The sequence below is a fragment of the Lissotriton helveticus genome, chromosome 2_1 (assembly GCF_964261635.1).
Source record: "Lissotriton helveticus chromosome 2_1, aLisHel1.1, whole genome shotgun sequence".
Classification (NCBI taxonomy): Eukaryota; Metazoa; Chordata; class Amphibia; order Caudata; family Salamandridae; genus Lissotriton; species Lissotriton helveticus.
The window spans coordinates 1,812,952,637-1,812,970,430 of record NC_136059.1 but is presented as its reverse complement, the minus strand read 5'-3'; positions in this window follow the sequence as shown (position 1 = coordinate 1,812,970,430).

The following is a 17,794-nucleotide window of genomic DNA, read 5'->3' as shown; positions in this document are numbered from 1 at the left end:
CATCTGCGATGCTCAGTCTCCTCCTCATGGCCTCCTCCAACATGAATGGAACTCTTTGCGTCAGATTTAGAAAGTACCTTACCAGAGGGACTGAGATGGTCCCTGTACCTAACCTGCATCCATCACGGTCGATCTGAACCTGTGACTTTGTCCCAGTCTAGCATGACTAGATGCCCACAGTTAGCTCCTTCTGTTTCTTGGCACTACATTAACTCAACCCTTTAACATTGCATATCTACTTATTGTATTTTGATCATATCGGTCTCGTCTCATTTTGTTCATTAATGTTTACTCTATTGTTCTAAATTGGTGTGGGATATCTCTTCTGTTGTCTTTCCACTTTGTTACTGCTTGTGTGCTACATAAATGCTTAACACATTGCCACTAAGTTAAGCCTGACGGTTTTTACACCAAGCTACCAGAGGGTTAAGCACAGGTCTATTTAGTGACTTTTGAAGTTCACCCTGACAAGAAGTGTGGTTGTTGCTTGAGAAAGGTTTTCACCCCCTGGATCAAAAACCCAATTTATTAAAGATGATGATTGTGCACTTCATACAAGCACAATTAATATTTGACTCCATCACTATGTATTTTAGTGATAGGCAAACTAACCCAACATTCTCTATATTTGATTTAGGTAAGAGAGTTGTACACTAACAGTGTGCATAATGTGAACAAGCCATAACAGGTCCCTCTTAGATCACTTTACAGGGAGAGATTATGAAATGAATCCAATACCGACCTCGGAGTGAGACTGGCTATATATTATTTGGATAATATGTACTACATACAAATGTACCATGTGTGCACAAGATGCAAGGAGCTGGGTACCATGGATACTATAGGGTTGACATTTTCATGTATTATACCACTAGGCAGGCATTGAGTGGTTTACTCTTAGACAATGAGCTTTTAAAAGCTTTTTTCTGAAGAGCTCAGTTGGCCAAGTTCAACTGAACCTGTCCTAGACCATGCTAGTGGCTCCTGCTGGAGTGAGTCTGGACCCCCAAGTGCTGTTCCTGAGGTCTTGGGGCACTTGGCTGTGTCCAGACGACAAGGACAAAACTGCCAGTTCAATCCAGGTAAGGTTTGTTGCAGCTGGGACAAAGTTCCAGATTCCTCCCTCACTGAACTCTTCTGCAACAGCAAATCCTTGTCAGCAGTAGGTCGCACAGAGTTTATCTGGCCTCGCGGAGCCCAGATCGGCTACAGTTTGCAGCCTTACACTGCTGGAGGAATCCACATTCCTAAAATGTTTTACTCCATGGAATTCCACAAAGTTACAAAAACACTCTGCGTGATTCCACAGAGTTCCATGAGTAATGTAACTTTGCCGTTGCACTGATTTTTAGCGCCATGAGCTTGTTCCATGTTATATAATCAGTCCGAATGGCATCAAATTACACAACAGATGATGCAGCTTGTTTCTGCTGCTTGACTAGATTTTGTACTTGAGCGACAGCATTCTCAACGCGAACTGTAGAAATCTGCCGTGACTGACCACATTGAGAAATCTCAACAGGACCCATCCTAGAGCCCAATTTTTCCTGCTTTCAAACTTAATGTTGAAAGGCCACGCACGGAAAAAACTCCACCACATGGCGGTTCACAGACTTTATCCAGAACTCTGTGCTCCAGGTGGAGTGCGAAGAGGTCAGAACTCAGCAAACTCTGCCAGTGGAGTAGAGTGCACTGCCAACATTCTACTAAGGAGATGATTTATGTATTGGTAAATGGAGTAATTACCATTCCTATGGCGGAATACTTTACTCCCGCCATGGTGAGTGTACTACGCTAGCTGGATTTTAGAGGTGTTCACTGACAATTCGGACATCTCTTGAAATAAAAAAACGTCTTGCCATGGGAGCTATCTCCTCTGGTGTGAGTGTCATTTTAAAGTTTTCATTGGCCCTTACCACCGTAATTCTCATTGCAGTGGTGGCCGGTATAAACTGGCCATGTGCCTGCCCACTCTAAGTTGGGCAGGAAGACACATGGTCAATCCTCTGACAGCCCTTACTCCGTCAGATCACCGAAGGTGTCTTTAGGCAGTGAAGATGGAGCAGTCTCCGCCGTCTACACACAGAGTTTGACACACTCTAAAAGAAAAGGCTGACCTTCTGGATGGTTCAAAGGGTATTTTGTTACTGTTGCGATGGAGTACCCTTTCTGCCAACATATAAATCAGCGCTTAAGTCTGAACGTAGAAATCTTCCCTGGACGAAGGCACCAATATCATCCTGCCAGTGGGGGCCCTTCCTTGGGCACAAAGTGTGATTTTCACCTATTTGGTGCTTTCCCGTCAAAAGCCAACTGCTTCATTTGCACCTCCCTGGATGGCTACCTGGCCTCGTGGAGCCCTTCTTGTCCCGCTGAGGATTTTTTACTTCCATTTCAGAGACTAAGTCAGAAATGAAAACTTCCAACTGGGACAAACCCGGTTTCTGTATCCCACCCGCTCCCAGAAACCAGATGAACGTGGTTGGTGTTTAATGTGTTTGTCATGTATTTATGTATGTACGGGTGTCATTTTCGTACTACAATATCTATCTTTTGTATTGTATTGTGATTGTCTTTATATAACATTTTTTACCCTTTACGAGGTGAAGCAGTTTTTTGCTGACATGTAAAGCAAAGGCTCCTGTGAAAGTTCAAATAGAAAGCACACTAATTTTAATAGCTCGGGTGGATTTCATTGAACAGAAGTGGCTCTTATTAAAGGAAAGGTTGGAGACCCCTGACTTAGACCAATCTGCACAAAATTTGTAATGCTAAACCGTATTCACTATTTCTACTTGATTCAAATGGTTTGTGCAGTTCTTCAAATTGAATGAAAGGTTTAAGGGACAGAAAAAAGGCATTTCTAATGGAGCCATAAATAAACCATAGCTACACACCCAAGAAGGCCACCCGGTGAGGAGCTCTGGCCGGGGGCTCTCAACCAGACGTAGCCTTTTTGGCTAAAATCCCCAGATTCCCACCTCCTCCGGGGATAAACCTACTCACCTGGGATTCCGTCCTCAACTGCGGTCCTCAGTGCTCCATTCCTGCGCTTGTGAGCATGAGATTCTCATCGGAATTTGCGCTTGAGGCTTTCTCACCCAGAGTTCCAGGACCAGCATGGCCGATGTCCAGTGGAGCCTCTCTGTTCAGCTAAAGGAGAGTCTGGCCAGGTATCTCGCTGCGGCCGTCACCTACCCAGCTGGACATCAGGCACTGCTCCGGTCTCAACTCCGCTGCTCGTCTTCCTCCTCCCCCACCTTCCTTTCTGAAGTCCCTGGTGATCAATGTTTGGCAGAACCCTTTACAACGCTGCCGAGGCCTCTCTGATCTCTCCTGATGGCCGCAGAGGAGCCCGGTGGAGGTTCTAACCTCCTGTCTCTCCCCCTGCCTCCCAGCTTGGTTACTGCTGGCTTCCCCTTCAGTTACCTTGCCTACTGTGCCTCCCGCAAGTCAATTGGGATGATTTGGGATTTAGCGGAGGTAAGAACTATCGGCACTGCTCTACGTGGCCTGTTCTCTTGGTCTGCTGCACTGGTTCCCGTAACAGTTCCTCCTGTGACCTATCGACAACGGATCGGACACCACTGCCCAAACATTTGCACATGGACACGGCACAGCTGCGACTCGAAAATAGACTGCCCCCCTTCCCCTGACTATCTGGCTCCCTTCCCCATCTAGTGCCTTCCCATGAAATCGGCTCTTATTTTTCTTTTTCCTCTGGACTTAGCCTTCTGGCTTCTGGACTTGGACCCTTATGCCCCCTGCCACTTTGGGACTATCTTTTACTGCCTCTCCTACCCTCAATCCGCCATATTAGCAATCCCTGTCCCATCCTCCATTCCCGCTGGTCTCTTGCTGGGCGACATCGTGATTGTCTCTCGTTCACCACGGACCTGCTCCCCGTTTTTCTGTTTTTGTTGACATCTCTGTTGCCTTTTCCATTTTTATTTCCCTCTGACCTTCCTGTCCTTATCTGCTTTCCTTACCCTTTCCTTTCTGTGCTCCCCCTTTTTCTTTCACTGCCCCTTAGGCTGTTTCTTGCCGCCGCTTAACCTCCGCTTTTACTGTTATTCCTCTTGTTGTTTGTTGCCTCATCATTCGTCTTCTCATTACCATCCTCGAGTATTCTCATATCCTTAGCTTGTGTTCTTTTCATCTATTGTCTAACATTGTGCTAACATTGTGTAATAGTTTGGTAACTTTGTGTATTTTGCTTTGTGCTGATACTCTGTAAAGCGCTCTACCTCTGGGTCTAGCCAGCGCTATATAAAACTCAAAATAAATAAATAAATACTCAGTTGCTATCACTTACTGTGTAATATATGTTACAGAGTTAAAGATAGAGGCTTTTGTTGTAATGGTTAAGTCTCACTTTCCATCGGCAGTGTCCTATTTGATTTGCTCATAACGTTAGTGCTGTTGAGAAACCTGCCTGAAATTTGGCACTGACTGTGGGGCATATTACCAAGGAATAGCGATATTTATCGCAAAATGCGCTTAGCGCATTTTTTTTATCGCTGGATTTGTTAGCTGGGAAAACATGCTATTAGCAACGTTTTTCTCCATTGTGCTAAAATATCCAGCGATAGCGGCGAAATGTGTGAATATCGCTTAGAATACAGCGATATTCACGCATTAGCGACAAAATGCTCTTAGCCATGTTATCCACCTCCCATTGGATAACATGGCTAAGAACTGGTCTGGGCAGGTGTTAGTATTTGGAGATATTCGCGCTTAGCACGAATATTTCCATCGCTACGCCTGCCTTGCTAATAGGCGATAGCGACGTTAGCACTGCTTTCAGTCGCTAACTGGTTGGTTACGCCCACTTTGCATGTCATTAGCAATGAACATCGCTGACATGCAAAGCGGGCCCCAAACCGCTCGCTATCGCCTAAAAGCTGTCGCTAACATCTGTTAGCGACAGCTTGCTAATAGGGCGATATAACTATCGCCGCTTAGCGGCCGGGCGATAATTGCTCATTGACCTGCTTGATAATATGCCCCTGTGCTTTTTACATCTAAATTTCGACTTCTCCACTTTTCCGCAGTTCCATTAACGGGGAGTTATAAGGGAGTATGCTTAATTCTGTGTTTTCCAGTTGAACTCCAATTGGAACATTTACTTGAAGCTTCAGCAACAACTGCTGAATGGAATAACACAAAACTTGGCTTGAAACAAAGGGGCATATTATCAAGAGGGTTTATCTCCGCTTTTTTGGCTTTAAAAGCCAAGAAAGCGGAGATAAAATTATCTCCCTATTACCTAGCTGTCGCTAACACCAGTTAGCGACAGCTAGTAGGAGATAGCGACCATCTTGGGCCCCACTTTGCATGTCAGTGATATTTATCACTAATGACATGCAAAGTGGGCGTGCCAAGATGTTAGCGACTGGAAACAGTCGCTAACATCGCTATCTCCTATTACCAACTTTTGGAGATATTCGCGCTAAGCGCGAATATCTCCAAAAGCTAACACCTGCCCTGAGCAGTTCTTAGCCATGTTATCCAATGGGAGGTGGATAACATGGCTAAGAGCATTAGCTCGGTAATGCATGAATATCGCTGACTTTTCTGCGATATTCATGCATTGCGGCCGTTTTTTATCGCATTTGCGATAAACCTTGGTAATACCAAGGTTTATCTGCGTTAAAAATCGCTGCAGCTCAGCGGTAAAATTTGTCTCTAACCAAGCAATAGCGATAATTATCGCTATTGCTTGGTAATATGCCCCAAAAACTTTACTCAGAACAGTATCATTCGGTGGTTTCGTGCTAATCCATTTAGTAGTGATTTAAATATTTGCATACTAAAAAAGTGTGAGTGGTCTACTAAGAGTTAATAAACCAGCGCTAAGTTGACCGATCCTGATGACACTTAGGTGTATTTTAAAGATTCGAGGGAGGCTTCTCCTATTTGACAATATGAAGAAATAATAAAGGAAAATAAAATATGGATGAACTCAAACTATCTCAAACTAAAGAAACAGAACGAATAGATTATTTTATTAGTGTTGGAAATGGCCCTTTCTGACCTTGTTTTTGTTGGCTTTAGGACTATTGGCAATTTACCACTGCTAACCAGTGCTGAAACTCTCTGATCACAGATGATGGCGTGGCAGTTTAGGGCCAATATTTTTATGAGCAGAACAAAAACAAAATGAAATCAATTTCATAGGCAAATGGCTTAGCATGGCTTAAAAAATACCACTTACGGTTTGAGTTGTTCTAGCATCATGCTGTGTGAAGAACGAGCGAAACAAACTGGGTCATATGGCCCTTAGTTCAGAGACATGGTTCAAGGACACTGCATGGATCCTACATTTTGAGGAATACATTTTGAGGCAGATTTAGGTTGCCTGACGCATCTCTGCAAATCGGCAGAGATGCGCCAGGAAAGATACGGCACGCAAGTTCATCCTTGCGCCACCCATGATGCGCCGCATTTACAATGCCGCACACCATGGCGCAGGAATGAACAGATGCGTGTCGCATCTTGGGCGTAAAGTTGGCGCAGTGCTGAAGTTGTGTTGCTTGCGGCACGCAACTCCAGCACTTTTCCAACTTGCCCTATCTTTAACGTGGTGCGTCAAGCCTTACGCCTGCTTCAAGCAGGCGCAGGGTTTTGACGCATCAGCGTTGGGAAAGTGACTCAGTGAATTCTTGTAGATTTCACTGAGTCACTTTTCAGGGGCGTTCCAGCGACGGAACGCCCCCTCCTGCACCGGAACGCCTACATGAAACCTGACGCAGGTTTCATGTGGCGCAGGGCCTTACACCGTGACGCATCTCTATAGATGTGTCACGTTGTAAATGCCTCGTAGGGATGCGCCACGTTTACGCCGCCTTGCGTGATGCAACAGCGGCGTAAACGTGGTGCAAGGGGCTTGTAAATCTGCTCCTAATTGTTTTAGAAGAGGAAACATCTTTCTCTGCTCTTCAATTCCTGGACTCAAGATTGAATAAAACATATTCTTTTTACAAATCATAAAAACGAATGAAAAAAATAAAATTCATAGCACAATTATGTGGTGCCATTTTTGATATTCATGACATGATAACCCACCCAAGATTGTACGTTCAGCAAAATTGTTCCTGCCGTGTTAATTATCCTTGCAATATGTGCAATTAGAAATAAACAAGTGAGCTTTGACGTACTATTGTATGAATGTATTAGTATTTATATATGTAGTAGTTTGTGTCTAAAACTCGAATTCAGGTACTTTTTTTCTAATCGTTTTCTCTGGATTTGAACTCTACATGGACTGGAGCATGGCCCAGTGCCACTCCCCCCCCCCCCACACACACAACAGGGAATAGAAGAGGTCGCCTAAACTTGAATGAGATGATCAAGGAGTACAGACCAGGGACCCTACTACACAAGGTGCCCCAGGACAGAACAGGCATTTGAGCCTGCTTCGCTCTCCCCCTGGACACTTTGGTATTACAGAAGGGGCCGTTGACGCTTGTGCGTCCCCTTCTGTAATACCGATAGCGCTGGGGCACATAAAGCGCCAGCTCTATCTTCAGAGGTCGTTCCCTTATTTGCATGGGGGCGTGCCCCATGCAAATGAGAGAATCCTGTTGCCTTGGCGCCCGCGCCATATTATGGACATGGGCGGAGAGGCAAAGAAGCTTTCAGGAGGCACATTTTTTAACATGAATGCGCTGCCCCAAAGCAGCACGAGTTCGCGGGTGCCATGGGGGCACTGCATTCCATGTAATAGGGTGCACTTTCCCTGTTTGCGTGCCTCGCACCTGTTTTAAGGTTCACCATGTGCAAACAGGGTAAGTGCGCCCTTTACATAATAGGGCACATGAAGACTGTTATGCTCCAGTAGCACTGGCTTGCTAACATTTCCCTGTTTCCAAAAACAGTGGAGGGGGGTCCTCCTTCATGGTCAGAGCAGCAAGAACGTGGAACCAGCTGCCTTGTCAATTGAGATCAATAACCACTGAATCACCCTTCAAAAAGGGGTTGAAGACATATCTTTTTAAACTCTAAGGACTCTTGGACACCTCAAGACCTCTTCTCACCTGTACTCTTATGCTGAGCGCCAGGACACTCTTTGAGTAGCTGTGCGCTACATAAAAGCCACTCATTCATTCATTCATTTATTTAGTAAATCTGTGAAGTACGACAATAACTTACTACATGACGCTAGAATTTTTCTAGCCTTGTTTGCAAGAACTGTAAAACATTTCAATAGAAAAGAGTGGGTCAGTCACATTATCCTAAGACACCTCTATATTAACACAACAAACAACACATAGCGTGTGAAACGTACTATGAAGCGACTAAAATCACATGAAAGCATAAACTCTATTAACCTCAATTCAAAGCAGTTATACAAACTATTTGCATGCATTAGGCTTCATGAACAAACTGCTAAATTCACTTCCACACTAATAAATTTAACCAAAACATAAAATTTCTCGCGTTTATCTTATGACTAATTATAGTTCCCCTCTGCTCCCCTAAAACGAGGTGTTTATAACTCTTCAAATGGTCGGTATATTTTTCCTATTTGTTGAATTTTTCAGTATGTGCTTCAGATAAACAACACTTGCATCCTTGTGCTTATCTTACGAACTTTCCGTGCTTACTGATAATAGCCTCGTCTTTCAAATATATTTACCTCAATAATTTAGTTGGTTTATGAAAAAAATCAGTGCACCTGTAGAGAAATTTGCATCACACAAACCGCACCACGTTAGGTGGCACATCTCAGCAAATGTCGTTCATCTGCAAGAACAGATCAAATGCGCTTCCTCTGGGACAGGAAAAGTGTGGCTGAGAAGGTGCTTCCAATATAACCTGGGAAGAGCTTAATCTCCTCTGTGCCTCAATACACCATGCCATCCGCGAGCTGCTTTGTGCTTTGCTAATCTACGGTGAGCATATTTCCCTGATTTTTGATTCTTAAGTGACTGATTTTTATAAGCGTGTTCTTTCCGTCCTCCTTTCACTGAGGGGATTCCAGCATTTTACCAGCGGCGAGAAAACACGAGATGCAGCTGTTAATGCATGAAAATCGGGTGGCTGGCGACGTTTCCCCCGTCTTGCGTCACTTTACTTTGGAGCGTGTCGACGTGCTCCGTGACGAGTTTCCCCCTTCGAGGACTGCACAGTGTTCCAGGTGGGCAGACGATCAAACCTGTCCTGCTGCGATGCATTCACACCAGGTGTATTTGGATTTCCTGTCATCCACTTATGCCAAGCTTTTTAATCCCCATTCGTGTAGTAAATGTTCTATGTTTTTTTTTATTCTGTCTCTCTGTTTTGCCACATCTGTGTTTATTCTTGAACCCTTGGATAAAGCAGCCAATCCTGCCCTGCAGGGAAATGACTGAAGCTTTGTTGATAATGTGTGGTAATTCATCAGGGGAAGGTACCCGACCACAGTAAAGTCTTTTATACACAGAGAAAGGCAGCTAAAGATTTAAATGCAAATTGATACTACATTGTAGTCAAAGCAAGCTGATTATGAAAAGCATACAGCTCCCGTAAAAAAGCCTCGGTGACGCTAAAACTGAAAAGACGTTTTAAATTAAAGATCCAAAATCCATAATCCTTTCAGGAACACACCTTAGTTCTTCTTCTTGGTAGGAAGCCTATCACTGAATGCATGGAAATAGTAGGCCGGAACTTCCATTGACAGGCATTACAAAATGGCTGAAAATGCTTCTCCATAGACTGATTTCAGCGAGGCACATATTTGATGGCAAGTACCGATAATACTTGCTTAAATAACAAGTATTAATGCAAGAAAGTCCCATATTGTAGCTCCAGGGTAGGAAGAAGTGTGGTTTCGAAAATGAAGGTGATGATTGTACTTGTCCAAATGCTCACCAGACTAGATACAATAAATTCAATTTCTGTTTTTACCTAAACATTAAATGTTTGAAAATGCATTGGCAAAGCTAATAGGTCTGGCTTGCATTTTAAGTTATAAGCCTGAAAGTATTGTAAATATCAGTGGAAGGTTACTTCACACTCACACACCAAAGTTTCCACCATGGGGGAACCCCTCTCCCTGTAACTCTCATCTAGAGTCAGTAGAGAATCCCTCCCATCACTAGGAGTATGACCCCCTGTGTCACCCCCCCAATCTACTTCAGGGACACTGCACATCACTGGAACTACCTCATAAACCTCAACCCCCTGGTGTATGTCAACCCCTCCCTCAAGTCAGGCACCACATCTCTGGGTGTTTGTACCTTTCTCTCAGCACTAGAAACTACAATCTTGCAGCCACCATCTGAGCTGGACTCTATCTCCAACTCAGCAAAGCTCACCTCTTGAGCTACACATTTTTCTTCTTCAGCTGAGACACTAATGGCCTCAAGCCTCTCAAGCTTTAAATCAAGCTCCCTCATTCTTAATTCATATGCCAAGGTAAATTTCAATTCTTCCAAGGCATGAGCATTCTTGCTCTCTTCTACCGTATTCCAGGTCTCTATTTCCATTAGCTTCAACTCAAGCCTCAGGACTTCCAACTCATGATCTCTAGCCCTTTGGTTTTCCTCCAACTCTTCTGGGGGAAAACTTCTAGCGGAATGGTTGCTGCTAGCCCTGGAGGCTGCTCTGGACCCAGGCAGATCATGTGACCAGAAACCATCCCCTTCAGCATTCTCACCCACTTCTGCACCATCTGTCTCCCCAGCCTCTTTGGTCTCCCATCAGACCCTTAAGGCCTTTTCTAGCTCCTCCTTCTTGGAGCGGCACATCATGGGACATCCAAAGCTCCTGCAGAACTACTTGAGCTGACCTCCTTTGTAATCACTTAACATTTCAATATGAAACTCCAGTTCTGCAACCTCACTTGCTGGTTTACCATTCTGAGACATGATGTGTGGATACTTTCAGGGTTACGATCAAAAATAGAACCATATCAAATCACAGTATGTGGTTGCATAGTGGTCTGCACTAGACTAGTGATGTACACCAATTACTGTGGGTCAAGTACAAATACAAGTTAAAATCCCACCGCTACCACCAAAGTTAGATCTGGGGGTCTCTAGTTGGCAGAGGTAGGTACCAATGTCCAAATAGGGACCGTTGCTTCTAGTCAGGGTAAGGGGATATCCTCTTTAGATAACCCCTGCTCACCCCCTTGGTAGCTTGGCACGAGCAGACAGGCTTATCAAAGGCAATGTGTAAAGTTTTTGTACCAACACTCACAGTAACACAGTGAAAACACCACAAATGGACTCCACACCAGTTTAGAAAACTAAAATTATTTAATCTAAGCTACATAAGACCAAAATGACAAATATCCAACATACACAGTTCAAGAATATGATTTTTTAAGAGTTCTAGGGTTTGCGTCAAAATAATCCACAGTTGCGTCACGTTTAGCCCAAAGTACATGTGACAAAAGTTCCAAGTGGTAGCTGCAGCTTTAAAAAACAAGCGATGCGTCACTCCTGAGACCCATGGGAGGCAATGCAACAGCCCCGCTGGACGCAGCGGGTGTGTTGTATCGATTCCAGTGCGCAGGTTTGGTAGGAAGCGTCTCGCACAGGCACGATGCGACGATCCTCAGGATGGCAACGATCTCAGGTGCGGCTGATGTGCAACGCAGCATCGATCTTCTCCTCTCACGGGCCCTCAATGCGGTGGCTCAGCAACGATGTTCACAGCGACGTGATGCAGTCTGCAAGCAAGCGGTGTGGCGATCTCACCCAGCGACGACAGGCTCTGCGACAATGTTCGCAGCGACAGTAATCTTCCCGCACTGGAGCAATCCATTCCGTAAGTGAACGAAGCCTTGGTTCTTGCAGCGGCAACAGACACTGCGACGATTTCGATCTTCCCAGCGGAGGGAATTTCCTCACACTGTCGGGAATGCGCTCCGCAAGCTAGCGATGCGAGAAAAGTTTGCAGATTGTTTTAGTTTCTTCTTGTTCAGCTTCCCAAACAGCAGGCACAGCTTCCAGAGGCCCCCTAAACTGTGCCAAGTACTCTAGAAGAGCAGAACTCTCTCAGCAGAGTTCAGGGGGGAAGCTGGGGGTGAAGTCCTTTTTTTCCTGGGACTACTTAATGGGGAGCCAGCTCTTCTCAGGCCCTTGGAGATCTCTTGAAGCAAGGGGACACAGCAACAGCAAAGTCCTTCCCCTCTCCTTGGCAGCAAAGCAACTGCAGGTCAGCCCACAAGTACACAGCAGGACAGCCCTTCCTCTTCAGTCCTCCAGCTTTCTCCTCGGCAGAAGTTCCATCTTCATTCCAGGATGATCTAATTTCTTGGGATCAGGGTCCCAATATTTATACCCCAAAATCCTTTGTCCTCTGAGGGCAGAGGGGCCTTTGCCCAGTCCAAACCAGTTCTGGAGCACTCTGTTGACATGACTCCTTCTTTCCTTTCAAAGTGCAGGTCAGAAACATCAGACACACCACAGGGGGTGGAACCAGCACTGTGGGGGGCAGGCACAGTCCTATTCAGGTCCCAGGTGCAACTCCTCCCTCCCATCTAGATTCAGATCTCTCTATTCACCACTGGGAAGATTCATTCTGTCTCCTGGAATCCCCCAGCCTTGTCACTTAGACTCCAGACAAGAAATACGCAACCTAGCAGAGCCAGGCTTGGCTAGTTAGGCAAGAAAATACCTACTTTCTAAAAGTGGTATTTTCAAACACCGAATATTAAAACCAATTTCACTAAAATATATATTTTATCATTCCGAGTTCAGGCATACTAAACTCAAATTTCTACCATGTTCCCTGAGTCAGTTAGAATTATAAATGTAATAATCTAACTGCCCATTCTGGCCTATGGACAACAGGTAGCCGTGCAATAGTGAAAAACAAACATGGCTGTAATTCACAATGAGGACATGCCACACACCTGGGCATGTCCTACCATATACTTACAACACACCCTGCCCTTGGGCCTACCATAGGGGTGTCTGATATGAAGAAAAGGGGAGGTTTAGGAACTGGCAAGTGGGTGCACTTAGCAAGTCAACATGGCAGTACCAGACTGCACACGGGCTCTGCAATGGCAGGCCTTAGACACATTTTACAAGGCTGCTTCTGTGAGTGGCACAACCAGTGCTGCAAGCCCACCAGCCGCATTTAGATTTACAAGCCTATTATACACCTTATTGCTCGGCTAGTTTCTTACCCACTATATTTAGGGATGGAGTTGCTCTGAAATTACAAAGAAAAGGGGTATTTAGGCTGGGAGACTTTTTCTCGAATGCAGGAGTATGTAAATCGTTTTCAGAAATGACAGAAGAATATGGGTTGACCAGGGATTTTTTTTTCAAGTTTTTACAGATACGAGATTATTTTAATAGACACAAAATCTCTTTAAGGGCACATAAAATTGTAGAAGGTATAACACAGCAAGTTAAGATAGGGGCTCTCTATCGGATGTTTTTGGAAGGCAAAACTGATGATCTGGATAAAGTACAAGGAAAATGGAGGGAACTATTGGGAGATAATGATATTGAGGTGGGAAATTTGATTTTGATGTCTAAAGATTTACTGATGTCCGCTAACTTGAAAGCGCAATTTTTCAAAAGCCTTTTTGATTTATATTATACACCGGCTCGAATGCTAAAGTGGGGAAGAGGCCACGATGGCAAATGTTTTCGTTGTCAAATGAATAATGCCGACTGTATACATATTTTTTTTTCTTGTCCCATATTAGGGAAATTCATTCAAGATATTGAAAAGTTTGTATCTATCATCCTTAAGGTCGATCTAAAAATCACTCCTTCAATGATGATGTTAGGATGGATGCCGGAGGATGGTCATAATAAGGAAATCACTGGCTCTCGACAGTTTATTTTTGTTATAATGACAGTCGCTAGGATATGTATTGCGGCAGAATGGCTTCAAGAAAAACCTCCTTTATTTCAACAATGGCAAGCTCGATTATATAAACTGTATAAGCTAGAGTGGAGTCTCTTCTCGCTATCTGAATCAAGACGGAAAAAAAGATTAGGATTGAAAATTTGGGGGGCTTTTTCTGATTTTTATGAGACTTAAGAATGTATAATGTAGCGGTTATAGTTGTGTATTTCTCCTATTTTTGTCCTTCATCATCCTCGTATCCGTTAGTTGTATCTTATTTGAGTTGGTCTGCTTGTGTGTTCTATCCCGCCCAGGATGTAAATTTGTTTTGAATTATGAACTCTGTAATGGTTATCTTGTGTATTCTGTATGTTTAAGGGCTTCTTTTTGTGTTCTCCTTGTTGTGTTCCAATAAAAAAAAAAAAAAAATAGATTTACAAGCCCTGGGCACACTCAGTGCACTGTACTAAGGTCTGACAAGTAAACCAAACACACCAATCATGGAATCACTAATCCATACATCAATTTACAATAGGGAGAGCATATGCACTTTAGCACTGATCACAGTGGTAAAGTGCCCAGAGTCCTATTGCCAAAAACCACAGGTCAGGAAAAACAAGGGAGGAAGAGGCAAAACGTTTGGGGATAACGCTGCAAAAAGGGCCATTTCCAACGCTGTCCAAACAACAAGAGGAGTATGCTTCCAAGACCCCCAGAATGTCAGGTGGAGCACTTGGAGACTATCAGAGTGCCAGACAGAAGATAACAGCAAAGTCCAGTCCAGGTCCAGTCGTCACTGGTCAGCTGGGATACTACAAAGGAATCTCCTCTTCAGCTTTCCTATATTCTTGGAGCAATCTAGCGTATCAGCCTTATGATCTTTGGTGATCTTTGTATCCTTGGATTTGAAGTGGAAGTGTGTCCAACATCCTGTGGCCCTTCTCAAACACAACAGATACCAAATGCAGAAGACTCAGTCTGCCTTGTAACCTTTTCCAGGTCCAGCAGTGTTCTGATGACGGTTGCTTGAGGGTCCAGCTTTGTAGGGATCACCAGACTGTGGTTTGGCAATTCCCTAAGAAACTACTGGTTTCTCTCTGACCAGTGAGCAAAGGTTTCATGGCCCTGGCCTTCCTACTTTGCAGTATTCCCTGTACTACATACATGCCCAAAATGCCATATTTCAAGATGGTGAAATTCTTCAGCCATACTAAGATATATACTTACAAGAAAATGGTGCATGTTGTTGTGCAGGAGGATGATCTTCCTTCACAAAAAACATTATCAATGGAATTTTGCTCTTTCTATATGTGCTGCAGAATGCAGCACACATAGAAAGAGCAAAAAACATGGAGGCATAAAAGTATTTCTCCTCATTGAGCCACTCTTACACCCTCTTGTGGGATGCATAAGTGTTTGGCACTGCATCAGACTTACAGATCCTTGTACACCTAGAGCTGTGTCAAAAAGGAATGGGTGTTGCGTGGGAACAGCAACACCCATTGCAAGCTCTTTTGCTGTAGAAAACTGCGTTGAGGAGGACCATATTTACCAGACGACATTAAGCCATGCAAAGTGGTGTAGCTGCCTTGTAAATATGTAGCAGGGCACAGTGCCACCAGACCATTGCAAAAAGTGACACTCCGATGGCACAATGCCCTTGAAAATATGCCACTAAATTTGGGCTCTGAGGGCTGTGGGTGTGTGTTGAGAGTGTAGTATGGTAATCCTTGTGTACTTCCACATCTAGTACCAAAATTCAGTTTGAAGCAGGCACAGTCCTTACTACAAACCCAGAGACAAAGTAGGATTAAAGCAGGGTCCTTCAACAGCCAGTCAGCTGATACACAAGAATAGTCCTAGCATTCTGTTTGTCCCCTTGGAAGGGTGAATGACTTTTCCATGTGCTAAAGGTAGACATGCAATGCAAGATTTGATATTGGGGTAGGAAATGGAAAAGCACAACCCCAATCCTGTATTTTCTATTGAGCTCAGAGGAGTCATCGCCACCCATTCAGTTTAAATTAGCCTATTGTGTGCTTTTGGTATATTTCCACACAACATTCAAGGCTAAACACTAGCTTGATGTAGCTTGAGAGAGTAAGTTAGCTCATGAAAGCTCAGGCGAGTAAAGGACAATGTTTCAAAAGTTACATTTGCTTAATATTTATAAAAAATTTAGCTTCACAATTGAATTAGATTTCCAATATATGTTACATTTAGTGATTTAATTATTTCTCTAGTTGTTTGTTAGACCCAGCAGTTTTGGGCTGACTGAGACTCATTAAAGCCAGTCAGAACCCACCCTTCAAAATAGAATGGGTAAGATACGCTTGTCAGAAAACTTGTGTTCACCCTCTGGTAGTTTGGCACCAAGTAGTCAGGCTTAACCTCGGGACTTGAGTGTATAGTGTTAGCACAACACCCCCCCCCCTCGCAACACATTGCATTCGCCACAAAAATACTCCATATCGAATGTAAATAAACACTTCTTTATTACACAAAGACACCGAAATCAAAACAAGACACACATTGTATATACACTTTGCTGTTATTTACCATATTGAAATCACAAAAAGCATACGTTGTGTATACACTTTACAGTTATATACAATGGTCCGACTTTCCTATGCAGGAAGCTCAAATAGTCACTAGTCTCTGACTGCGCCGAGTGATCCAGCCCCTTAGTCTTTCACCTCTACAAGCCAATGATACATGTTGCCCCTGCTGGAGCCCTGTTGACTAGATAATCGAAACCACCTTACATGGAAAGAAACTGGTATTTTGTTTCATCCAGCCGAATTAGACCTCCAGGCACCCGACGGTACTTGCACGAGGACAGGCTCATTATCCCCCGATAGGCAAAAGGTTGTGACCCAGGAAGCAGTTATGCTTCCCGTCTGAAGAAATGTATTCACCGCAAGCAAAGGTGTGAGCTGCCGTAGACGCCAGGCAGTTAGTCACAGATGCCCACAAGGCAAAGGAAACCCATCAGGTCTCGTCACAATGTCAAACAAAACAAAGCACCCGTGGCATTCGTCCAGGGAGAGGGACGCAATGACCTCGGACAGAGGCCGCAGTGCCAAGCACTGTCGTCCTCCCGAGCTGAAGGTTGAAGACAGTCTCATCTTCTGGCTCAGATTCCCCCAACACCGCTCGGACACCACATGCTCTGGAGCACAAGCAAACACAGGTCTCCTTGGTTGCAAGCACGGGTCCCTCGGACTCTGCAATCTTCCCCGCACTCCTCAAACGCCTCATGCCCTGGCACCTCAAATGACTGCTGATCTTTGTGTGCACACTCATTTTGCACAGTGAGATGATGGTGTAAGTCAGGATGGGCCTTGCCCCAACCACAATCACTTCCGCCTGTCTCCGCCGCACCCATTGCAGTCCTTACAGTCGTGTGGAGACAGTGAGATCCTATATGGCCCTGGGATCTCATGAACAGGAGGCCAGCTCACCGGCCTTTAGAGAGTACTTTGACACCCAGGCCACGACAGTTGACATTAGTGGCAGGCCAACAACTTCAAGACAAAATTCACCAAGTGATAGCCCCCTTCTTGGAGCACAACATCTCGAAGTCACCACAGGTCTGGAAGATAGTCCAGGTGCAGTCCCTTCTGCCCTAATAATTCCTCGTGTCAATGTCCCAGTACCAAACCAGTGAAGTAAGTTTCCCTATCCAAACATGTCTACTTTCAAAGGCCAAAGCCCAAATTAGTTATACCCACCATGGCCTTTGAAGATATGATTAGTTCAAAATGCCACCTTTGACATCCACAGGCCCTCTCTAAGGAGCATATTTACAAGCCCCTATCACCATGGTAACAGCACTTTGTACAACATTCCTGTGGGGATAGGGGCTACGCCTTATTTACAAGGCTGTGTTAAGCCACATAACGTGGCTTAACGTTGCCTTGTAAACAAGGCTCCTTTTCACACTATGCTTAGCATGAAAGGGGAGATAATGGGTGTTGCAGTGGGC